Genomic DNA, 26404 nt, shown 5'->3' with positions numbered 1-26404 from the left:
GCTGCGATCGTGCCCCCTCCTCTTGCCCGGGCTGCGTCTCCCGGCGCGGGTGTGCACGGAGGGCGGACCCCGGCGCCGGGCTGGCCGGGACCCCGGCGAGGGGCCGCGGCGGGGTGCGCGCCGTCCTATTGTGTGGGCGTGCGCGCCGGCTTGTGCTGTGTTGTGTGTGCACGGGCGGGGCTTTGTGTGCAGTCCGGCTCTGGGGAGCCCGGCAGCTGCCCTGATTGGGCGTAGCTGGAGAGTTCGTGCGTGTGTGTGTGTGTGTGTGTGTGTGTGTGTGTGTGTTGTGTAGGGGAAAGGAGGAAGGGAGGGGAGGGGAGAGAACGCTTCCCTGATCCCATCATCCCAGACGCGGGATGCTTCGTGCTGTGCTAGCCTCTCCAGGTCCCCTTTGGTTTCTCTTATGTGCACCCCCGTGCCTCAGTTTCCTACCTGGACCGCAGGGCGACCGGTAATCGCCGTTTCCTTCCATTCCTCCCTGGGACTGTGTTTGGTTTGGGCAAAGAGAGATGAAGCAGGGCCGGACCTGGGAATTATTAATCTTTCCCATTGATACTGGGAGCAGGACATTTATTTAAATCATCTGATTACCCCCACTCGACCTACAATGGCGAGTTGCCCTGGGAGAGAATCCGGGCTTCATCTGCCGGCCCTTTGAACCTGGCGTCGCCGTAGCCTGTGCATCCTGAGGTACCCAGGAGCAGCATGCTATTCCAGGGAACTTTTCTGCTGATGTGGGCGCGCTCCGAATTCCAGCCTGGAGCCCTTCCCCTGCCCGCCGGCCACAGCTGTCAGCTGCCCCTCCTAGGGTCGCCACGCCCTTGGCCCCTTGATGTTTATTTCTGGGCGGCTGATGCCCAGAAAAGTAGGTGACAGGGCCCAGTGAACTTTCTTCAGCAGAAGCTGGCTTGCCTGACGTCGGTGCCATCCTCGTGTCTAATTAATGCCTGATTCTCCCAGATGCTTCTAGCTACTTGCTGTGGAGGTGTGTTTGGTGGTGTGTTTGTTGGGGAAGTGGAGACTCACTTAATTCTGAACTTCCCCCTCCCTGCCAGGTGTGCACTTGGAAAGAGAAATCTCCTCCTTCCTTGAAGTCCCTGGTCCTGGCCATCCTCAGAATCCACTGGGTAGCCTTCCCCCACTCTCAGACCTATGACATCATCCCCACTCCTGGAGTCTCCCGTTTAGATGTCTGTGGGTTTGCTGTGGCTTCCAGTGAGGGTGGCATGCTGGTGGCTGCTGTGGATTTTTAACCAGGTCTGGGTCACAGTGCCTTGTTCCTCCTGAACTGTTGGGCCACCACAGGGAGAGAGTTCCAAGAGGGCACTGGCACTCACGGGTAGGGGTGAATGATTATTTGGAGGCTGTTAGAACAGGCAGATTTCCAGGACATCTCAGACACAAAGACCTGCCTAGATTCATGCTCTCAATTTGCATTGCCCTGGTGTGTCCCCTGATAACACCCAAGCAGGACAGTCTGGAAGCCGGGACTTGTGTTTGTCCTCAGAGAGCTGCTTGAGGCTCAGTAGAAAGTGTTATTTATTGCATCTCCCAGTTAGTACTGGGTTGCTTTGGTTGAGTCTCCAACTCTGTAAAAATAACCGTAAAGTTAATTTTGTCTTTCTCTGGTCAGCACGGGTTACTTAATATGTGTGTGTACGTATAAAATAGGGCTGAAATAAATAAAATAGTCATAATGGGGAGGGAAAAATGGAGGGGGTGCGGTCACAGAATGCCTAGCTCTCCCAGGTGGTAGTTTTCTGTTACCTGTGGTCATTGAGCTTGTGTGGTTTTGTCTCACCTTTACAGTTAGTTGTTGGTTTAGAAACTTCTAGGCAGGTTGGGGTGTATGCATTTCCTGTTATATTAAGCATCATCCTTCTAGCAGGGATTCTACTTTGACCTGAAGTGTTACCAGAAACAGGGCTGGTCAGTTTTCCTGAAGCCTGCATGGTGGTTCAGTTTGGGGTTCATAGTAGGCCGGGGACCCTGGCCTTCTATCCCATATCCTACAGCTCGATCCTCTTCGGGGAAGTTGATAGAACAAGAGAGATTATAAAAGCTGGTGCTTTTGACTTCTGTCTTCTTTTGATAGTCTGTAAAGAAACCTGGGGTCAGAGTGGAGCCCTAGTCTGAGTTCCGGGTCTTTGTAGGTCTGAAAGGCATTTCTAGAGCAATCTGGAGGCCTTTGTTTTTCAGGAACCTTCTCAGACGCCTTCATATGTTTGTGTATGTATTTTTCTTCCTTTGTTTTTATTGTTTGTGTTAGGGAAGTGAAGCATCGATTTTGACCGCTATTATTTTTTACTGTAGCCTGTGAGAAAGGCTCAGCCCATCTGATACCCAGCTTTCCTTCCCGTGGTGGGCTCGGTGGATGTAAGTGCGTGGATGGTGAGGCATGTCTAATGGTGGCCGGGCCCTGAGGGGGTCAGACAGCCCACCTCCTTCCTGGCTGACCTTTTAGGGACTGCCTGACATTATCTTTGAAAAGGCTTGATTTCCCCTATGTGCACCCAGGAGTGTGGGTGTTGACCTTTTCTCCTGGAGAGATCTGCTTCGTGGTGTGAGTGGGTGGGTTTTATTATTATTATTTTTAACGAACTGAGTCGCTTGGTGCAGCCCAGGCCGGTCGATGAGGCCGTGTGCAGCAAGTACAAATAAACACACCTTGTTGCTGTTCGTCTTCAAAGAGATGGACGAAGGCTCCCTACTGGGGTGTGAGGTGTTTTTTCCTGACAGCCCACTTAGGCCTTTCACCTTGTGATAAGTGAGGGAGAGACAGGGATATGAGCCAGTAGGGGAGGGAGGACGGTACCTTCTGGGCCTCCAAGACTGGTTTAGATGCCTCGTTGTCAAAGTCACCTAGGTAACTTGAAAGTGGACTTGTATCATCACTTTTGTGAAACAGTTTAGAGAATTTGGGGATTAGGACGGTTTCTAATCACATAATCTATGAAAGTCATGGCCTTTTCAACCTTGCATCTTTTCATGGGCAAGGAGAGGAAAGGGAACCCAGTATTTGTGGACTGTCTCCTGTGTATGAGGTGCTTTGCTCGCCATTGAAACACATGATCCCGTTGAATTTTTCCAATAATATCATGTGATGGGAAGTCATTTTGTGGCTCCTGAGAGGTCCTCTGTGCCCAGGGTGCCAGATTCTAACTCAAGTTTCTCTTGGGCCACAGTCTGGGCTTTCCCCCCTGTTTCTAGGCATCCTTCCATGCCTTTCCCCCATGTACTTTCGTGAATTAACAATCCGTGAGCTTGTTTCCATAAACAGCCCCCCTTCCCAAATCTGTCCACTTTGCAGTCACAGCAGTTGGTATTTGTGGTAATACATAAAAATAAATCCCAGCAACTTCCCTGGTGGCGCAGTGGTTGAGCATCTGCCTGCCAATGCAGGGGACATGGGTTCGAGCCCTGGTCCGGGAAGATCCCACATGCCGCGGAGCAAATAAGCCCGTGTGCCACAACTACTGAGCCTGCGCTCTAGAGCCCGCAAGCCACAACTACTGAGCCCGTGTGCCACAACTACTGAAGCCCACGCGCCTAGAGCCTGTGCTCCGCAACAAGAGAAGCCATCACAGTGAGAAGCCCACGTACCGCAATGAAGAGTAGCCTCCGCTCGCCGCATCCAGAGAAAGCCCGTGCACAGCAACGAAGACCCAACACAACCAAAAATAAATAAATAAATAAAAATAAAATGAAATAAATCCCAGTCCTTGAGTAAAAATGGAACTTTCAAAATAGCACCCGTATTTTTACCCTGTGCCTGGGAGAGGCACGCCTGGCAGGGAGTTACCACTGGACACGGTTCCATTTCTTGACTTGAGTTGTAGTTACATGGGTTTGTTTTCATTCATTAAGCTCAATATTTACATTTCCCCTCTCTTATATGTTTATCATATTTTACAATTAGAAAATAAAAGATGCTATATACCATGGATGACTCAGAGTGATTGAACTGTTTTTAGCTATGAGATAGCCCTGGGGGCAAATCTGTTTTTGGCTGTGGAGTTGTCCTGTTTGTTCTCTTCCCCTCTTTCTTTCTCTCTTTGGAATATTTTGGAATCGCATGGGCCATCCTAACTGTACAGCTATTTTTGCCTGTGCCTCTACCTGACAATTGGGGAGATTTTTAAGATGACAGCTCCTCTGTGTGTGTGTGTGTGTGTGTGTGTGTGTGTCTGTCTTTCTTTCATTGTAATTGTTGTGAAAGAATCTACTTTCTTGGGTCCTGAGGAGCGCCCTTGAAGACGTTTACTGGGAGAACATCTGGGGATGCAGCACTTGCGTGTCACATCTGCTTGACGTTTACTCTTGCTTACGGGATACGTGGACTTTTGTGACACGGTAACTGCCCAGTCAGAGGCATGGCAAATGTTTCTTTCAGGTAGGATTGTTAGGGTTTCTGGAGACGGCTGCAGGGATGGGGTTAGTCTAGGGAAGTGTCTCCGCCTCGGTGCTGTTGCTGTTGGGGCCAGAGAGTTCTTTGTTATGGAGGCTGTCTTGTGCATTGTACGGTATTTAGCAGCATCCCTGGTCCTTGATGCCAGTAGCAGCCTCCCCCAGTTGTTACAACCAACAACGTCTCCAGCTGTTACCAAATGCCCCCTGGAGGCAAAAATCACCCCCACTTGAGTACCCCAGTTGAGAACCCCTAGTCTGGTGTGAGTGCCCCCTCACCATACATCTTGAGCATTCTGACTGCTCATCCTGAGAGTGTCTTTTAGATGCAGTGGTTCAGGATGGCATCCTCCTCCCAAGGGTGTCTTAGTCATCAGGTTTCTGCTTTCTGTTTCTGCAACCCCACAAGTTCAGTCAGTGTGAAAATACATTTTTATGTAGAAACACCCTCAGCATTGACCTTTCCCTCCTGTTTCCCTCTTGTGCCATAGTGAAAGCGGGTAACCTTGGAGATTGTGGAATTGGTTCCCTTGGGAGTGACAGGCTGAGAAAGCAGGTAAAAGGCAGGTGGCGGGGGCTTCCCTGGTGGCGCAGTGGTTGAGAGTCCGCCTGCCGATTCAGGGGACATGGGTTCATGCCCCAGTCCGGGAAGATCCCACATGCCGCGGAGCGGCCGAGCCTGTGAGCCATGGCCGCTGAGCCTGCGCGTCCGGAGCCTGTGCTCCGCAACCGGAGAGGCCACAACAGTGAGAGGCCCGCGTACCGCAAAAAAAAAAAAAAAAAAAAAAAAAAAAGGCAGGTGGCGGGTGACACCAGAAGCCACTCGGTTCCCTGAGTAAACTGTTAAGCTCGAGAGGCTCACTAGCGCAGGGAACTGGAGGAGAAGCTATCTGAAAGTTTGCCTTGGGAGTTGCGCGTTGAAATCTTACCCTGGAAGTCCCCCTGCCTCTGCCCTACAGAGCAGTCATTGTTCCGCTCAGTTCCCATTTCTCCCCGTGATTCCCTCCCCCTTCCCATCAAAAGCTTTTATAACTTGAGTTCCTTCTGCAGGTGGGCGGGAGTGTGTGGAGGGGAATCCTCTGTACTAGCAGCCAGTTGGTTTTGGAGAAATTCCCATCTTCTGCTTTCTTCTCTGAAGTCTTTGGAAAGTTACACTCTGCGTCACTTTGTAACTCTTGCATTCCTTTAAGACACTTTGCCTCGCAGCTGTCCTCCTTTGTCCTCCTTTGTTCGGTGGCCAGTCTTCCTTGGGTTTTTTGCTTCCTCCTCTCTTCAGACCAGCGAAGTGCATTGTCTGCCGCTGCCTTCTTTTGTGTGTGGATTCGCGGGAGAAAGGATGTACCAATAGAGGGGCGCTGGGTTTGAAGGGGAGAAGTGCTCGTTATCTTCCCTCAGGCACACGAGAGCCTCAATCACGCCCTCTTCCAAAAGGCTTCTCCAGGGAAGAGCCCTAGCTTCCCGAGCAGGCGACCCTTTTTTTCCCTTTTGTCTCTGGGTAACTCGAAAACTCTCCTTGACCCTTTATTTGGCTGTTCACTAGTGCGGTACCAGCTCTGTGCTGTAGGGGGGCAGAGCTGTGTAGAACTTGTTCTTGGCCCTTGAAGAATTAAATGATCCAGTGAAGGAAATGGGGTTGTTTGCCTCTGTCGTGATCTGGGAAGGGCAGAGACACATCTCCCAAAAGTGGGGTTTTGGAGGTGTTTCTAAATGTGAGATATACTCATGGATGCACAACCTTCTTGGGAACAAAGCTGTGTGTATGTCACGAGGTCTTGGCAAACGTGGATATCTGGTCATTGGGAATGTTTAATGGATGGGTCATTCTTTTAAAAAAATTTTTATTTTTATATAATTTTTAAAGGTTACTTTTCATTTAAAGTTATTACAAAATATTGGCAATATTCCCTGTGTTGTACAATACATCCTTGAGCCTGTCTTACACCCAGTAGTGCTTGTATCTCCCACTCCCAACCCCTTTATTGCCACTCCACTGGTAACCAGTAGCTTGTTCTCTACATCTGTGAGTCTGCTTCGTTTATGCTATATTCACTCATTTGTTGTATTTTTTAGATTCCACGTATAAGTGATGTCATACAGTATCTATCTTTCTCTGTCTGACTTCTTTCACTGAGTATAATGCCCTCCAGGTTGGATGGGTCATTCTTGATCAGGTTTCAGAGGTGATGACACATGTCCTAGCTTGCTTCTTTAGCTTTAGCTATCCAGGTAAAATGTTGGGGTACATCTGTTGGTATTCTAAGGCTCTTTTAGCTCTAGGCTTATGAGATTCTAATGAGACATTTCTTCTGTGGCTTTAGGCAACAACCTTCTTTATCTTATCATACTACCTACAGACACATATATGTACATATACTGTATATGATAAATATGTGTATATATGTATAATATCCATATCTTGGTATATGTATATATATACACACACATATCTTGGTGTATGTATATATACATGTCTTTATATATATATCTTATCTCTTTTAGTCACTAATCCTACTAGCTTGTAAACTCCTTAAGGGCTAGGATCATATGTTAAATGTATATGTCATATTTCTTATTTCTTTTGTGGGGTCTAGGAGCGTAATAACGGCTACCACTCACTGGAGGGTTACTCTACCCGGCAGGGTGCCAAGACTGTACATGTATCATTTTGTTGTAATCTTCCTGAATTAAAAACATTACAGAAATAATGCATTGAATATATGCTCACTATAAAAATTTCAAGCACAACAGAAGTCATTAAAATAAAACATTAAAATCTCTCTTCATCCTGTTTACCTTTTTTTCCTCTTTTGAAAATTACTATTAACTGTCTGGTATATATCAGTTTAGTCCTTGTGTGCCCATAGAGTTTAATGAGCTCATACTTGTCTATATTTGTAGTTTTTTGACTTGCTTTTTTTACTTAAAGACTGAATTTTGTCAGTTCTACTTTGAGTTATCTGAATTGGTCACACCTGCCTCCTGTTGTTTAAACCTTCCAGTTACTCCAAAGCATTTGGCCTTTTCACTCAACTTCCCTTGCAGTTCACTTTCTCAGTTCGTGAATGGCAATCCTTTTGCCTCTATCTCAGAAACAAAATGTGGTATGGTTTCAGCTGTTTCTGGATATATTCAAACACCTTCCTTTAAGGTGTTTGGCTTATGCTTTGCAAGAAAATATGGAATTTTAGTCTTTCTCCAATGACAGATATTTGTTTCCCTATTTTCAAATTTACGTGGTTTCCTTGCCTTTTTGTATACACAATAATTTTTCATTTCAATGCAAAATTTTAGTGTCATCTTTTACAAGACATTCGGAACAGCAGGTAAATTCAACCTCTGCATTACCAACAATGCACAGAACTGGACGGAAGTGATGACTCACATCAGCCGCTGTGACCAAGTTCACCCAGGCACTGCCAGTGACCAATAGATCACAGCTTCTGCTTACCCTGTGCTCTCATAAGAGGCTGTTGGCTGTTGGGCACATCTTGATTTCAGAGAAGTTACAGTATTAAAGATGAATTAGGCTCATCCTGATTTCGGAGATGTTCCAGTACCAAAGGTATGTGTCTTCTTGGCCATCTTTCTTTTAGTTCTTATATAACTACCCATTCTTTTAAAAACAGCTTTAAAAACATCTGGTATATGTCAACATCGTAATTTTTTTCATGCCTCCTATGCTGATGAATCTTATTTCATTTTCACAGCAGTTCATTTAGGTAGGTGGTATGCTCTGCCATTTCAGAGATGGGGAAACTAGAAGGCTAAGGAATTTTCCCAAGCCCGCAGCCAGTAAGAGGTGGTTTCAGAATTGTCATGTAGGTCTGCACAACTTAAACCTGTGCTCTTGACCACTGGCTCTACTGCTTTGGCACTGAGTAGACACTCAAGTTCGCGTGTGTTGGAAGAAGGAGGTGTACTCCCTAGCTTGTGCTAGAGAATTCCATCACTGGGTAGTGGTGTCAGTATTGAGTCCATGCTTATTATGTTGGATAGAATGATCTGTTGGAGAGCCATTGGTCAGGGCATATCTCAAGTTGATTTTAGTCAAGTGGCCTGTCCTTGGCCGATTGAAACTGACATTTTGCTCTTCCCTGCTATGGAGGACTTGTTGTTATAGGCATTTAAATTAGCCTTTGTAGAGACTTCCTTTATTAAAAGAAACAATAAAAACAAATTATTTCAGCACCATGAGACTTGCCTTTGAATGTATTCATGATGGAGAATTTTTCCCCCCCTTTGATGGAAATATTTTGTTGGAACACCAACCAAAAGCAATTTCTTTTTGGTCAGTACTGCCCTCAAATAGTGCTGGGTGCCAAAAAGAAGGGCCCACTGTTTATAAAGTCTAGAAATAGATTTTTAAGGCAGAAATATAGTGCTGATTATAATGCCTCATATAAAAAGAAAAAATCTAAGTTTTTTCTTATTTTCTCACTCTGAGCTTAAGCTTGTTTAATTCACATGAGAGAGAACTTTTTCTGAACTACTCATTGATGTTATTTATTGTGGAAGGTGAAATGTTAATGTACTGTACCAGAAAGAAGTCGTAGCTGGCAAGAATTTGCCCCATCTTGTTACCTCAAACCAAGGGGCTCTCGTGGGCAGCAGGTCCAGTCTTGTGTGGAAGTAACACTGCAGGTCTGAAAAGCGTTAATAACTACAGGCAAGCCAGAATGAGCCTCAGAATTCCAAACCCTTACTCCCAAGTTCTCTCCTGAAAACTATTTCTCTTTTTAATGAGTCATTGTGATACCAGGAGACTGTAATTTGGGTGAATTTGCAGGTGCTCAAGTCCAACTGTGATTTTCGACAGGCGACGTAGTTCAGTCTAAAGACAGGGTTGTCTCTGGCCTGGAGGGAGGCCGCAGCAAAGAGGGAGGGCAGCCAGTTAGCTGACTCTGGAGCAGGCCTTCAGGAACTGGCGCTGGAGGGACATGGCTGTATGAATAACTTGATTTAGAAGACGTGCGGACCTAAGATGCCGGCGTTCCATGTGGGACACTCGTGTGCCTGTTGGCAGAGAGAAATGAAAATATAAATGGTGTGTAACTTTATTGCATTAAAAATCCCTTCTCGTTATTATAAGGCTCAGTGAGGTTAGCTCTAGGGATATCACAAGTACGCTGTCTTTGATGGCCTTAGTGGAGCATTTTCCTTCAGCTTTTGCCTTGAATCAGGGCAGTGTTCTCCGAGAGTCATTAAACTAACTGGACACGGCTGAGAAGTGAGACCTCATCACACTTGTAGCTCCATAGTCAGTTGAAAAAAAAGCCTCTCGATTGGTTTGGAAAGTGCTAAATTTAACTTGTTTTTTTATTATAAAAATAAGATGGGGGAGTCTGGGGACGATGAAAGAGCGATTAGCAGCATAGGGTGTTTCATCAGAAAAACATCCAAAGCTGTAAAAAACTGTTGATGCTAAAAGAAACCAGAACAGAACCGAATGGAAGTTTCAGAAGCAGACTTTATAAAAGTTTGATTAAAAGGTATGATAGGAGGGAGCCCAGCTGGCTGGGGCCTGGCTTAGCAGGACTGGAAAGAATGGTTGCTAATTACTGTAAAAGAGATAAAGTTGGAAAGAATGACTCGCATCAGGAATATTCCGTATTAATTAAAGATTGCATTAACCTTGTAAATGTTATAGAGAAACGATAAACATCTGTGGAACCTGTGAAGGACAGCAGTGATGCAGTAGGGGAAGATTTAGCATGCCCAAAGTTCAGTTATGTTGCCCAAGTAGATGATAATGAAATTGGACTATATGTTCAGGGAAAGGAACACAGTGCAGCACTGAGGGGGCAATCTCAGGACCTTTTGAAAGTACCCATAAAATGTAACTCAGCAATAATCTTGAACTGAAGAAAGAACTCTCGCATTCTCGTGTGATTCAAGTTCCATGAGGCGGGATGGGGTCTGTCGTGTTCTTTGATGTCCATCTTATTTGTTTTACAGTCCAGCACCTGAGTCAGGGCTTGGCTTCGTGTCTATGACACAATAGGGTTTCCTGTAAGTTACCTGGAAGGCACGGAGGTGATCACTAAAGATAAGTGACTGTGACTTTGAAGAAGAGAAGCAGTTGAGGGAAGAATGAAATTTAGATGTTGCCCTTTGGTGACACATTGTTTCTTCTCTAGATTTTAAAACAGTCTCATTGGGCTTCAGAGACCTGCAGAGATCTTTACCAGAGACACCTGTGGCTTAAAAAACAACATGACAAAAAGAGAGAGGCCTTTGAGAGGGAAATGGATTATAGCAATTGTAAAGTCAGGTGATCAATTAGACAATTGGGAGTCTAGCATGTGGCGTATAAACAGGGGTTTCTGACAGGTGAATGAAAACTGCTGTGCATCTTAATTCCATTTGAGGGGACTTCACACAGTTTACTTAAGGAACGTGAGAAGTTACTGCGAGGAAAAAGTGAAAGCAGTTCTCTTATAAAATAACAGTGTTGAAAACATTAAACAATAAGAAAATTAAGGTTATCTTCCGGTCTAATTTAAAAGGAAATAAAAGTTTGCTACTGAGACCACACAAATGATTCAAGGAAGGAAGTGCATCAATCAATATAATCTTAGAGGGAAGTGGAGGGTAATAGAAATACATCAATTATAAGACTAAGTGTACAACAAAATGTCACTAACTCTTGCGGAAAAAAAATTACCCATCTATTCATTGTAAGAGACATAGTAAAATCCAAAAGATAGAGAGTGAAAAGTTAGGGAAATAAAATCCTATATGCAAGGGCTACTTTCGTGGTATCAGATGAGTAATTGCATAGCATTAAGCATTAAAGGAGATAAACAGGGTTACTGCAAATGGCAAAATTTCATTAAACAAGTATCTGATAATGCCATGTAAAAAGACATGAAGAATTAGGAACATAATTAAAGGGTGTTGAAGGTTCTTTGAGATAAGATTAGCAAGTGCTTGCCAGATTTTGGAAGGTTAAAACATTTAGAGAGTACCTAATTTTAATGTTTCAAAGAAAAGGTCCGTTGGAATAGGGACCACCAAATCTAAAATGTGCTGGTGACTCGGCGACGAGAATCTGCCGTCAGGGGTGGCGGGTGAGACCGGCTGCTTCCTCGGGACACCCCTGGGGCCTTTCCTCCACATACCTGCTCCATGGGTTTGTGGAATTGTTTGCTAACGGAAGCTTTGGGGATAAAATCCTCCCTGCTAATGAGACGAGAAGGTTGATAAAGCTTCGAGTTGGGCTTATTCTGACACCAGCGTCTGTGGGTGGGAATTTACAAGAGCGGTTTAAGCCCTGCCATATGGATAGAAAAGGAGACTGCAAAAGTGATTGACAAGACAAATCTGTTTTTGCTTTTATATCTTAGTAAGCATTGACATTATTTAAATTATTAGAAAACATCTTCCCGGTTGAGTATAGTGTATTTGCTCCTTTAAGAAGGTAATCTTGTCATGGGATTATGGTGGAGAGCTTTGCTACTCAAAATGTGGTCTCCAGGCCGACAGCATCAAGCATCACCTGAATCAGAATCTGCACCCCGGGTGACCCTTGCTCGCGTTCAAGTTTGAGATGCACTTATGTCGTAACTAAGAATGCAGGCTTTCCAGGGAGCCAGCCTAGGTTCAAATCCCAGCTCACTGCCTCAGCTTTGGCCAGGTTTCTTCAACCTTCTGCAACCCACTGTGTCTTCATCTGTAAATAGGGATAATAATGGTCCCTCCCATGTAGAAATCTTGTGAGTGAGGTAATGCATGTGAGGCTCTTAGCTTTTATGATTGCTCACTAATATAACTAAATGTTGTTTAACATTTAGTAACGTATAACTAAATGTTATTTAAATAATTATTCCAGTTTATTGTAAAAATTCGGACAAAAATTTAGAAAAACGAAACTTACAGTTCTATGATCTAAAGACTGTTAACACGTTGGTTTATTTTCTTTGCTTTTTATGTCGTTTTGATCATCCGGAGAATATAATTTCATATCCTGCTCTTTTCACTTGTGAATGTAGCATTGGCATTTTCCCTCCTTAAGCTGATGTGGGAGAACAAATGGTCTAACATCCCAGAATGGCTGGGTGTATTCTTTGATGTCGGCTGTAAAAATCCTCTAAACCAACCAAGTCAGCGGCATGCTCTTTCACAGCTTGTTTCCTTGTCTGTACATACAGGCTGCTATTCCCTGCCCTGTCTGATTCTACCTGGTAGTCGTTGAGGATCCTTTGAGGATCATGTATGTGAAAACAGCTAGTGATAGATAAAATTCTGCTCACATCTGTTACTGTAAATGGGTGGTCTTGCTATGTAGGAAGAGCCTAGAAGCGTAATTACCCACTGACTCCACAGTTCCACTTCTAGGACTTGATCCTGATGGGATGTGTACAAAGATTCAGCTATGAGGATTGTGTGCCAGCGTTGCTTTTAATGGTGAAAGGCTGGAAGCTAATGCTTCCTAGAAAGGGTGAGGTACCACATCAATATGCTAGAATACAACGCAGACAGTAAGAAGGATGCTCTCCAATATGACATCCACTTGCCACATGTGGCTACTTACAGTTAAATTAGTTAAGATTAAATAAAATAAAAAATCAAGATCTTCTGCCACACCAGGCATATTCCAAATGCTCATTAGCCCCACGTGGCTAGTGGCTACCTTATTCGGCAGCTCAGATGAGGAAAATCTCCGTCATCGCAGGAAGTTCTGTTGGATGGCACTGTTCCCGAAGAATAATTCTTACATGGAAAGAAAATTCTTAAGAAACAGAATGATTCAGATTTGCAGTATGTGTGTGTTATAAGTTTCCCCTTGGTACTTGGGGCACAACATAGCATTCCTTCATTTTTCTAAATTCCATCAAATCTAGCCCCGATTGCCTTCCGTCACCAAAAGCTAGCAATTTGCTGTAAGTCAATTGCTGAATTCTGCAGATCTTCTCAGGACCCCTGGGTGCCTGACCTGGTCACTGGCATTACTATTGCTTTTTGTTCTAAGGCCTGTTGTTTAGCTTTGGACCTTCTTGTTCGCCAAACACTTCAATCCACCTCTTCCCATAAATTAACTCTCCCACACATTTTACAGCAATGATTTACAAGGGCTGCATGGAGAGTAAACCCCTATGGCTCTCCCCCGTTCAGATGGGTGGGAAATGTTACCTATGGGGAGAAAAAAGGCTGAAGCCAGACTACATTAGTAATCAATAATAAGAAAACTCTCAATTGGTTTGTGCGCTCAGCTTTCGTCTGGTTTGCAGATCCCAGTGGATACTTTGGAGAGGGCTCTGCAGTGGTGGACCCTGCATCCCCGCCCTTCCCAGCAGCGTCAGGCCTCCAGGCACCCAGGCCTCTTCAGGAACACCCTCCCTGCCTTGCCAGTGGGCTGAACTGATACAGATGACCCTTGCCCTAACTTCCTTGGTGGACGGTGTTGGTGCCCAAGTGATCCCTATTTCTTGCTGGAGTTTTAGCAGATGGTTCTGGCCAGCTTGACTGAGAAGGGTTTCCCGGCTCGTTCCTTCTCCCACAGCTAAACGCAGCCTTATTTCTATAGTGTGTACCCTTGCTTGCTGTCTGGTCTTACTATTGATTTAAGCTATGCCCGTGTTTGTACAGTTTTTCAGAGAAAGCTTCCTCTATACCCTTCACAACTCTACTAGTGAATTTCCTTGTCTAGAAAGCTTTCCTCCCATATTCAATTCCCAACCCAGAATGAATCTCACTTCTTTTTTAAAAAAATTGATATATGTCTACATTGCGAAATGATTAGCACAGTAAGTTAACACCCATCGCTTTACATAGTTACAATCTTTTTTCTTGTGGTGAGAACTTTTAAGATGTACTCCTTTAGCAACTTTCAAATATATAATACAGTATTGTTAACTATAGTCGTCATGCTGTCCATTACATCCCAGGACTTATTAAGAATAAAACTGGAAGTTTGTACCTTTTGACCACTGTCACCCATTTCTCTACCCGCCCCCCCCATCCCAGCCCCTCCCTCTGGCAAACACCAGTCTGTTCTTTTCTATGAATTTGGGTTTTTTAAAGATTCCACGTATAGGTCAGATCGTACAGTATATGTCTTTCTCTGTCTGACATATTTCACTTAGCATAATACCCTCAAGGTCCATCCATGTGTTCCAAATGGCAGGATATCCTTTTTTTTTATGGCTGAATAATATTCCATAATCTCACTTCTTAACGGCCGCCACTACCTTGCTTTTGTTCATGTTAAACTTCACACGTGGTATTCTAATTTATTTATGCTCGTTCCCTATACTTGAGTGGTTCTTAAACCTCAATGATTATAAGAGTAGCCTGGGTGTTTCAAAATACATACTTTTTAATTACTTTAAATTCTGGAATCTCTCAAACATCATAAAAAAACCAAGAATAATATAACAAATGCTAGTGTACCTGTCACACAGATCTATCAGATTTTTAACATTTTCCATATAAATTCAGATTTCTTAAAGAAAAAAATATTACAGATACTCTCGAAGACTGTCCCTCATCTCATTACCTTCTCTTCTGCCCAGAGGCCACTACGATCCTCAAGTTGGCATATAGCCTTTCTGTCTCTGTTTTTATCTTTTCCCGCATTTGTGTGTGTCTCTCTCCAATGCATAATATTTTAAAGTGTACATAAGTGCTATCATTCTGTGTGTACTTTTGCAACTTAATTTTTTCATTTATTCTTGTAATTTTGAGGTCCATCCCTGTTGCCACATGTAGATGTGTTTTTTTTAACTGCTATAGGTATCCCATTGTATGAATATGCTGAAGCTTGTTCACTCATCTCTTAAGACATTTAGGTTGTGACCATGACTAGCCACTGCAGTGAAAATCCTTGTGCACAGAGCAGGACTTCATAATATTCTCGAAGTAGAATCCTGGATCAGAGGGTTTGCACATTTTCCGCTTGTCTAGGTAACGCCAACGTACCCTCTGAAATGGTCCTATCTATTCATATTCCCATTAGTGGTTTATGAGAGCACCTGCTTTCCCACATTTCTTCCAATATTTGGACTTGAGTTCTTCATTAGTTTTCCCAAGGGCACAAAGTGGTAACTTGCTGTGGTTTCAATGTCCTTTCCCTTGATTACTAGTGAGGGGAGTGCGGTAGGCTGTGGCCAGACCTCCCCGCCTCGTCCCCCCACTCCTTGGTCCCCCAGCTGGATATAGATGGAGAATCGGGAGGACGTTCGGCACAGGTGCAGGTGAGAGATGGTTGCTTCCGAGTCGGCATGGCCAGAATTTCCAGGTCCAGAACTCCAGGCCTTGGGGCTGGGTAATCAGGTCTAATTCTGCTGAAGGGTTGAATATCTGCTTTCGACATGGATTCTGGGGGCTCCTATGGCTCAGCATCTCGAAGGCGGTTCTGGGCTCCTCTGTCTTGGTAGGTGTTTTACCCTGTAAGGGCTGCTGAGATCACTGGACTAGGGGTGCTCCATGGTGAGAAAACCAGCAGAGCACTGGGGAGCCACTTTCTGGACTCACTTCTGATGGTGGTGTGGGGGAGTGATGGCTCAGAAGAGAGGCAGGCTCTTGAATCAAATGGTCTGGGTTCAGATCCTGGCTATGTGACCTTAGGCCAGTTACAGGACCTCTCTGTGCCTCAGTGGGCTCTTTCCCTGTAAAAGGGAGATGATGCCAGCCTCATAGCATTCTTGGAGGTATTCTCTGTGCCTCCTTGGGCCCTTTCCCTGTAAAAGGGAGGTAATGCCAGCCTCATAGCATTCTTGGAGGTACTCTCTGTGCCTCAGTGGGCCCTTTCCCTGTAAAAGGGAGGTAATGCCAGCCTCATAGCATTCTTGGAGGTATTCTCTGTGCCTCAGTGGGCCCTTTCCCTGTAAAAGGGAGGTAATGCCAGCCTCATAGCATTCTTGGGGAGTGTGGACGAGATCATGGATGCAAGGTATGTAAGCCTGGTGCCTGGCACTTCTGCAGCGTCACCACCTGCTTACTAATCCATGCTCTGCGGCTGGGTTTGAGGGCTGGGGGTGTCGTTTATGTCTGAACTCCCAGTGCCCAGCCCAGTGCTGGTACTGAAGTGGGGGCTCAGTGAATGGTTGTTGAATGAATGTATGAGCTTCTACTTACGTATGAACTTCAGTTTGTACCGCAGGCTATGTTCAGCCTATTGAGTACTGGAAATATTTTTGACCAGGGACGACTGTGATTCTGGTCTTAAAACAGAGATAAGGACTCTTGGTCCACCTGGCATTTTCAGTCCTGGAATTTCTGGTCATCAACCATGAGCCTGAAATTCGGTTTTTCTGACTCATTTTCACACTGACTTTGAAAATTTTATTCTTCCCATTTTTTCTCTCCCGGAGATGTTTGCCCCTTGCCTTGTTGGCCTTTCTGAAACATTCAAACAGCTTTTTTGTTTGTTGGCTCTGAAATACCCAAGTATTTGGAGTTCACACTGGAGCTTGTGTACAAGTTCTAGAGGGTACTCTTCTTCATGACCTAGGACATATTGAAGGGTCAGTACTAGGTTAGACTCTGGAAGGAGAGTCCTGAGAATTCTGGATATATTGTAGGTCTGCTGCAAGTTCAAACGGCTCGTCTCAGTCTTTGCCTCTACAGAATCCTGTTTCCCACTTTTCAATCGAAGAGGGTGAATACACCCTATGGGGCCGTCATGCAGACTAAGTGACTGATGATAATTTTCCATATGTGGTCCTGCTCTGACTTCAAGGGAATGAACAGCTTGCTTCTGGGAGGTAATCATTACGTTTCCTGGGTTCTCTGGAGCACCTCCTTTTAAATGAGTTCCTACGGTGAACAAAAGAGCCTCAAAGATTTTGAAATAGAAATGCCCTTCCTCTAAGTACATTTAGAGGAAGACACACGGACTGCTCCCTTGTCTGTTTAAATAATTTTCATTTATTTGAGAGACGGAGGAGGAGAGCAGATTGGAATGAAATTGAACTCTCTCTGGACGTGAGTTCTTTGCATACATAAGGCACCATACCAAGGCCATTTAGTGGATCCAGAAACCCAGGGGGATGAGGAACAAAACAGAGGGCAAATGGCTAGCTTTGTAGAATAAATAAATAACAGTGCCACATGGAAAGGGTGACTTGAATGAAGGGAGGGAAATAATGTGGTAAAGACTAAACCAAAGGAAGACGTAATCAAAACAACACGGAAGTCAGAGTGCAAAGTTGTAAATTTAATGGGAGAGCAGAGTAGAGTCGTGTAGTGACAGTTAATCAGAATTTTGGGGTGGAGGAAGTGCTGGGTCCCAGAGACAATGGATTTCAATCCCATCAGATTAGAATTTTAATTACTGTCCTTTTGCATTGCCTGGGATTTTGGGATGAACATATTTTTGTGTGTGTGTGTGTGTGTGTGTGTGTGTGTGTGTGTATACATATATATACACACAGCCCTGTATATAGATGTGTGTGTTTATATACATATAAATGTTGCTAGCTTTGGTTCTAGGAAGAAATTCAGCATCGGACACAGGAAGTCATCACACTACATCTGCTTCTCTATTTTAAAATGATCTATTGAGGATGATATCACTGGCTTCTTAGAACAATTACTTATTGATCACTTACTTGTAAGGCACTGTGGCAGGTACTGATGGATGTACAGAGCTTCCCCTGACTTTAAGTAATTGAGTTTTAGCACAAGAGGGAAGATGTGCACATAGGTCTGAATAAGGCATGTGTGGTCATGTGGAGAGCAATGCAGTCAGGAACGTGGCACAGACCAGATGCTGCCCGAGTTCAGAGGAGGACCACACTTCTTCCAGCTGCAGTGGATACACAGGGATTGTGAAGGAGGTCCCTGACATGAGCTTGGAGGAAACGGTGGGAGTGAGGCTGGAATTTCAGGCTGGTGGGGCAGAGTCCCAGAGGTGGGAAGGTATATGGTGTATCTGGGGACTCACAAAGATTGTAGTTTTGCTGGAGTCTCAAGAAGCCATGGGAGATAAAGCTAGGAAGAGGGCATGTCTACTACGAAGACTGCTTCTACTAACTGTCCCAGTTCATGGTACTTACTGTGTCCCAGGCACAGTACTGTGGAAAGTGCTTTACACACATGATTTTTTCAGATCTTCTCAAGATCCCTGTGAGATAGGGACTGTCACCATCATGGCTTGACCTAGTAGGAGACTGACGCTCAGAGAAACAAAGCAACTTGCCTGGACTTGGAAAGAGCTAGGCTGTGGACCCTGGGCTTTTCCAGCTCTAGGGCCCGTGCTTTGGTGGGTGGGGTGGTGATGACCAGAGATGCCAGTGAGAGCTTGGGCTCATGTGATCGGCACTGAGAAGGTTTTGCCTTGATCAAATCTGTTTGGAAAGGCTGGGGTTGGCCTTTTTATGGAGGCTCTGGTATGTCTGAGTAAGGACAGCCTTTTCTGGACTGTTTGATGCAGGAAGGGGCCTGGATTTGGAGACCTTGGAGTGAACAGTTTCCCTTGCGTGGTGAGAGCAGAAGCTGGGTTTGTAAATTAGGGTAAAGAAGTTGAGCTGGGGATGAAGTGGAGGCAGCCATGCCCCCCTGATGGGCGTATTCGGGGGACTTCCATGCTTGAATTTATGGACCAGTAACGAAAAATAAACCAAAAGAGGCTGGACTTTCGATGTTGCCTCACCTACCTTTATTTGATCAAACGAGGACAATGAAAAAAGAATCACCTTTTATCAAATCGCCACCATTTTATAATAGACATCAGATTTTAATACAAAAATATAGGAGTAGCTCATCCTCAGAACACAGGGTGGTCCTTTAAATGGGGTTCGAAGAAGAGCTGCAGCAATTGTTCCTTCAGTTTCTAATTTCGTCGCTGACCACTGAACCCTTCGCAGTGGACCAAGGCGTTCTTGCGATGCGCGCTTGGGAACCGCGGGTAGAGGCCGTCCTGTCCCGAGGTGTGAGTGCGGGGGAAGGAAGCTGGAAGCAGAGGCTGTGGGCAGTGGGAGATATCGGTGACCTGTGTTCAGGAATGTGCGTGTTTAGGGTTTAGGGAAGGGTTTTCTAGGGAGCCCTGACGACGTTGAGAGGAACTGGGGAGGGCTCCTGAGAACATAGGAGGGTGGGACATGCCGGAGAGACGAGGGAGGGAAGAAAAACGGTGGGAGAAGATCTGACATTTATTTAACACCCGCCGGAGGTGCGTTATGAGAGATCTCTCACGTGATCCTCATAAAAAGTCTCTGGGAGGCAGAGGCACTATTATTCCCATTTTACAGATGAGGAAACTGATACTGCAGGTGTTGGATGTGCCGAAGTCACGTCACAGCCAGGTCGCAGAGCTGGGGTTCACATGCTGTTTGGAACCTAAAAGGTGGCTTATTTATTCGGAGTAACAGTCGTGATGTGTTGAGGCCCTTCTGCGTTTCCCCTTGGGCCTCGTTGGTTGTCTTGTGACTTGGTGACTGTGTCAGGCGCTTATATTCCTAAAGCGCAGCCTCAGGATTTGGTATCTGGCAGACGGGACCGTATCGATGTACAGATTTCCTAAGAGCGTCTGGCGTGCGCGCCAGCCCCCAGCTCAGCTTCACGATTTTATCCGCAGGCCTGCATCGTGGAATCGTGTGCCTTACCCGAGGGTGGCAGCTGGGGCTCTGGTTTCTCCCCCTCGGGAAACAGGGATCCCCGACATTCAGAGCAACCAGGATTCGAACCCTGGGGCTGCCTCCTCCGTCCAGGCCCATCTCACTCCCGTCCGTGGAGCTTCTGCCTCACAGAGGGAGGTATGAACAACCCGGAGGCCCTCCTGGAAAACTCATAATGGAATCTTTGAACAGCTGCCCAAGGACGGTTTTCAGATTTTCAGCCATTTTTCTCTTTTAATGGAAGCTCCATCTGGCTAGCTGGTTAATGGGTCCCAGGTTCTCCCAGGCCACTTACTTCCTAATTTTCAAGCATTATCCATGGAGAAAATCCACCCTGCAGGAGCTTATGCCTTAATGAGCCCCGTCAAAGTCAATCTCAAGTCGTGGGCAGCAGCTTTGATCGTGGCGATGGGCATTTGGGTTCCACCGAGGCGGGCAATGGGAGTCTGGCTCTGCCCATGATTTATTCATCGCTTCCTTGGCCTCACTGCCTGCCCGGCTGTCCTTGGGAAGGACCCAGCCTCGGCTCCGGGCTCTATACAGCCTATGGGGCTTACAGGGCCTTCCGTCTGGATGTTTCTGCACAGCTGGAAGGCAGCCAGATGTTGGAAGCCGAGCTGCATACCTTGGGTAAACCCTTTTCCAGCAGCCCTCGGGGCTCCTTACTGGCAGACCAGCTCTTCTCCCTACTCCGAGGCATGTGGGGCTCACGTGCCGGAGCACGCTTGCTCAGAGACCCACTGATAGAATATTTACATCAGTGACTTGGTGCCAGGCCCTGGTTGTACGTTTTAAAAGTCTTAACGACACATCAGCCATAAGGATGCTGGCATGTTGGCTTTTGGTTTCTTGCTTGTGGTTTTTGTTTTTACGAGGAGTGAAGAAGTGTGGCCTGATCTTCTGGGAAGGAGGCTGCTGTGTGGGAGAAACTGCTCCCTTGTGTGGCTTGTTGAGTGCCCTGTGTGCCCCTGGCAGCGTTCTTAGTGCTTGGCATCCTTGTCTCTTTTTAATCCTCTATCTTCTAGGTGGGTTGAATTATGCCCCCCCCCCACAAAAGATATATTCATGTCCTTACCCCTGGTATCTGTGGATGTGACCTTATTTGGAAATGGGGTCTTTGCAAATGTAATTATTTAAGATGAAATCCTACTGGATTAGGGCGGGCGCACATTCCAAGGACTGATGTCCTTAAGAGGAGGGAACGCACAAATGGATACACACAGGGGAAGATGGCCGTGCGAAGACAGAGGCAGTAATTGGAGTGATGTAGGTACAGGCCAAGGAACGCCAAGGACTGCCGGCCACCACCAGAAGCTAGGAGAGAAGTGAGGAAGCATCTTCCCTAGAGCCCTCGGAGAGAGTGTAGCCTTGCCAACAGCTCGATTTCCAACTTCTATCCTCCAGAACTGGGAGAGAATAGATTTCTGGGTTTTTTTTTTTTTTTTGGAAGTATAGTTAATTTACAATGTTGTGTTAGTTTCAAGTGTACAGCAAAGTGATTCAGTTATTTATACATACATACATATATATACACATATATATTGTTTTTCAGATTCTTTTCCTTATAGGTTATTATAACATATTGAGTATAGTTCCCTGTGCTATATAGTAGGTCCTTGTTGTTTACCTATTTTATATATAGTAGTGTGTATATGTTAATCCCAAACTCCTAATTTATCTCCCCCCCCCATCCCGTTTGGTACCATAAATTACCGAAGTTTGTTTCCTTTGTCTGTGAGTCTGTTTCTGTTTTGTTAAGTAAGTTCATTTGTGTCATGTTTTTAGATTCCACATATAAGTGATATCATATGGTATTTGTCTTTCTCTGTCTGACTTACTTCACTTAGTATGACAATCTCTAGGTCCATCCATGTTGCTACAAATGGCATTATTTCATTCTTTTTTAGGGCTGAGTAATATTCCATTGTATATATGTGCCACATCTTCTTAATCCATTCCTCTGTCAGTGGACGTTTAGGTTGCTTCCATGTCTTGGCTATTGTAGATTTCTGTTGTTTTAAGCCACCGGTTTGTGGTAACTTGTTAAGCAGCTCTAGGAAACAATACAGTAGGAATTACCTAGAAGGGAATTTAGAAAGGCATTAACCCCATTCTGCAGACGCACAGACCAAGACTCAGAGACAGTGAGCATTCTGCCCCAGGTCACTCAGCTCGTGTGTGGAGACAGAGGAATGAGGGATTGCATGGTGCTGTGGCCAAGGTGGTGCTTTCAGGGTGAGGTGGGGAATCTCTGATGCCCATTATCTGGGTCACCTTACTGAGCAGTTAGGACTAAGAGGGGGGTCACTCAGTTGCAGTGTAGATTTGCTTTCAATCTGGATTCAGCCAGAAGTTTCCCTGAGTGTGACTGTGGGGGCGACCCTTGCTTTGGCTGAGGGGACACAGGTATTTTGTCCAGAGGATCTAAGTATGGGGTGGAGATGTCATTTCTGTGACATGACATGTATGTTCAGGGAGGCTCATAGGTCATCAAGGGCCAAACCTCATTCTTCAGAGAGGTTGGACAGCTTGCCCCAAATCTGTCAGTTGGAAAAAAGAAGAGAAATAACAGAAGGCACCATCCTTCCTAATCTCTCTAATCCTGTCTGTTCCCAGCTGTGCTCTTATCTCCGTCTGCTTCTTTCCCCCCTCCTTGTTCTCAGCTGGGAGGGAGAGAAGTAGGCAGGGGTCAGGTGTTGGAAAGATATTCTAAGGGCAGTGGGACACCCATAAAACTGAAGGCTTTTATGGAGGGGAGTGCCGTGACTTGTCAGATATTGTTATGGGCTGAATTGTGCCCCCGCTACTGCTCCCAAATTCAAGTGTTGAAACCCTAACCCCTGTACCTCAGAATGGGCACCTTTAAAGATAGAGATTGGGCCTTTAAAGAGGTGATTAAGTTAAAATGAGGCTAAGGTGGGCCCTCATCCCATCTGATTGGTGTCCTCATTAGAAGAGGAAATTTGGACATACAAAGAGAGACCAGGGATGCAGGCACACAGAGGAAAGGCCATCTGAGGACACAGCAAGGAGGTGGCTGTCTGCAAGCCAAGGGGAGAGGCCTCAGGAAAAACCAACCCTGCCCACACCTTGATCTTGGACTTCTAGCCTCCAGAACTGTGAGAAAATAAATTTCTATTCTTTAAGCCATTCAGTCTGTGGCATTTTGTCCTGGAGCCCAAGCAGACTCTTAGAGACGTTTCAAAGCTGAGTGTAGCAGCAGCGGGGAGCGTGGATGGGGGTGATGTCATGGGCATTCAGAGCAGCTGGGAGCTTGCAGGGAAGAGATGAAGGCGGCCTGCACTAGGGTGGTGGCTGCAGAGGTGGAAAGAAGTGGGAAGGTTACAGAACAGTGTAGAGGTAGGATCCACAGGGGCTTGTCATTAATTACCGGGAGGGGGCCTGAGTGCGGGAAGGAATCCAGGAAGACCCTGGGCTTCTGCCCGGTTGAGTGGATCCAGGGAACACGCAAGAAACTGCAGGCGTGGGGGGCCAGGAGTCTGAGTTGTCTGTGAGAAGACGTCCTGGGTTTTGTATCTGGAGTTCGGGGGAGAGATCTGGGCAGCGATGGAGATTGGGAAACTGCCAGCGTCTAGAGGGCATTACGTCGTGGGCGCCAGCCAGGTCGCACCTGAGCAGAGAAGAGCTGAGCTTCGTGGACCACAGAGCTCTGAGGACTCCATCTCCTCAGGGGAGACGCCGCCCAGGGAGATCTAGAGGAGGAATGGCCAGCTCTCTGTGCTGAGCAACGGGGACGAGTTTTAGGACACAAGCTGGGGTGGAGACAGAGATTGGGAATCTTTAGTGTGGATGTGTGGGGAGATCCATCGGGGGCTGAGGGGGTCTTAAAGGAGGAAGAGCAGAGGACCAGAGGGACCACAATGGCTTAAGCATTTTCATCGTGATCTGTCTTTAAATTGGTAATATCTGTAATGGTTCAGAATTTGAAGAAAATATGGTGAAAAAGTAGTTCTCTCTCTCACCCCTGCTGCCTCACGATGCAGTTTACTAGGTACCAGTTAATACTAGTTCTCCAACGCAGAGGAAACCAGCCCTCAGATTCTTCTGTGTTCTTCCAGAAGTAGCTGTTTATGGCTACGTAATATGTAATATAGAGACATCGGTTTAGAGATGGATATCCATATATAATATCTATCTAGAGTTGTGTATACTGGATATAATATTGGGTATATATATTCTAAATTTACTTTCTTTATAGAAATCATAGCATGCAGGTTGTTCTACAATTTGTACCTATTTACTGATTTGAATTTCGTTTTGAAAAAGAAATGTAACCCTGTGGTTTAATATTCATAAGGTACAAAAACGCACACAATGAAAAGTCTCCCTCTCCTCCTGTCTCCAGCCACCCCTAGTCTCCTCCCTGGAGACACCTCTTGTTTGTTTGCATTTTGGTTATTGTTGTTGTTTAATTCCAAATATATTTCAGAGCTCTCTCTATCAGAACAGAAAGAGCTGCCTCATTTATTTTTATGGTTGATGGTATTCATGGTATTCTGTTATGTGGGTGCACCATAAATTACTTAACCAGTCTCCTATTGGTAGATTGGATGATTTACATCCTTGCTGTGACAGACAGTGTTATGTTATATTATATAAATACATTAAAATAACATAGGTTATTTTAAATGTCCAATGAAGTAGAATTGTTGAAGAGCTAAGTGCATTTGGTATTTGGTCATTACTGCCTAATTGTCCCCCGGAGAGGCTGTTCCAGTTTACCCCAACCAGTTGTAAATGAGGGTGCCAGTTTCCCCACTGCTTTCCAACTCACTGTGTTATCAGACATTTTATCATAGTCACTGTCTCATGGTCACTGCTCTTTTAATGAGTGAGCATCTTTTCCAAATGATCTTTTCTTATTGATTTGTAGGAGCTACTTATATATTAAGGAAATTAGTTCTTTGTGATATATGTTGCAGAACATATTTTCTTACTTTAGTCAGATTTATTAATCCTTTCTTTCTAGATGAAAAAATTGTTCCAGATTTTCACTTCACACTTAAGCCTTCCTCACTCCAAAATTACATATTAAAAAAATTGTGTTTTCTCCTTTTGATTTATTTTTCATATTTAAATCTTTTATCCATGTGGAGTTTATTTTGGTGTCATGTGTGAGCCAAGGGCCCCAATTTATTTTTTTCCAGGTGGCTACCTATTTCTTCCAGTCATTTACTGAATAATGCCCCCTGCCCACTGACTAGACCTGTATTAGTTTTCTATTGCTGTGTAACAATATTATTACCAATGTAGTGTCTTAAAACAGCACACATTTATTTTCTCACAGTTTCTGTGGGTTAGGAGTCTCGGTATGGCTTAGCCAGATTCTATACAAGGCTCCAATCAAAGTGTCAGCTGGAGCTGAAGTCACATCTGAGGCTCGCCTGGGGAAAGATCCATTTCCAAACTCACTTGGTTGTTAGCGGCATTCATTTCCTGGCAGACATCTGGACTGAGGCATCATTTTCTTTCTGGCTGTTGCTCTCAGTTCCTTGTCATGTGGGTCCCCAGCATGGCCTCTTGTTTCATCAACCCAGCAAGAGAAAGAGGGGGTCCTACAGTCTTCTATAACGTCTCATCACCTTTGCTTTGCTGGAAGCAAGTCACAGTCCTGTCCACATTCAAGGGGAGATGATCACACAAAGTCATGACACCAGGAACCACGGAGGGGCCTTTTTTTGTGTGTTTGTTTTAACATCTTTATTGGAGTATAATTGCTTTACAATGGTGTGTTAGTTTCTGCTTTATAACAAAGTGAATCAGTTATACATATACATATGTTCCCATACCTCTTCCCTCTTGCGTCTCCCTCCCTCCCACCCTCCATATCCCACCCCCCCAGGCGGTCACAAAGCACCTAGCTGATCTCCCTGTGCTATGCGGCTGCTTCCCACTAGCTGTCTACCTTACGTTTGGTAGTATATATATGGCCATGCCTCTCTCTCGCTTTGTCACAACTTACCCTTCCCCGTCCCCATATCCTCAAGTCCATTCTCTAGTAGGTCTGTGTCTTTATTCCTGTCTTACCCCTAGGTTCTTCATGACACTTTTTTTTCTTAAATTCCATATATATGTGTTAGCATACGGTATTGTCTTTCTCTTTCTGACTTACTTCACTCCGTATGACAGACTCTAGGTCTATCCACCTCATTACAAATAGCTCAATTTCGTTTCTTTTATGGCTGAGTAATATTCCATTGTATATATGTGCCACACCTTCTTTATCCATTCATCCGATGATGGACACATAGGTTGTTTCCATCTCCTGGCTATTGTAAGTAGAGCTGCAATGAACATTTTGGTACATGACTCTTTTTGAATTATGGTTTTCTCAGGGTATATGCCCAGTAGTGGGATTGCTGGGTCATATGGTAGTTCTATTTGTAGTTTTTTAAGGAACCTCCATACTGTTCTCC

At 45.1% G+C, this 26404-nt stretch overlaps 1 protein-coding gene across 4 annotated transcripts in view; it reads left to right on the top strand.

The window, feature by feature from the left end:
* The window catches only part of LDLRAD3 (low density lipoprotein receptor class A domain containing 3), a 279192-nt gene that overhangs the window by 23872 nt on the left and 228916 nt on the right, over window positions 1–26404 (top strand). The window lies entirely within an intron of this gene.

This window comes from Globicephala melas, chromosome 8, assembly GCF_963455315.2.
Source record: "Globicephala melas chromosome 8, mGloMel1.2, whole genome shotgun sequence".
Lineage (NCBI taxonomy): Eukaryota > Metazoa > Chordata > Mammalia > Artiodactyla > Delphinidae > Globicephala > Globicephala melas.
The sequence above is the reverse complement of the archived record's forward strand: the minus strand, read 5'-3'. Positions and strand labels throughout refer to the sequence as shown.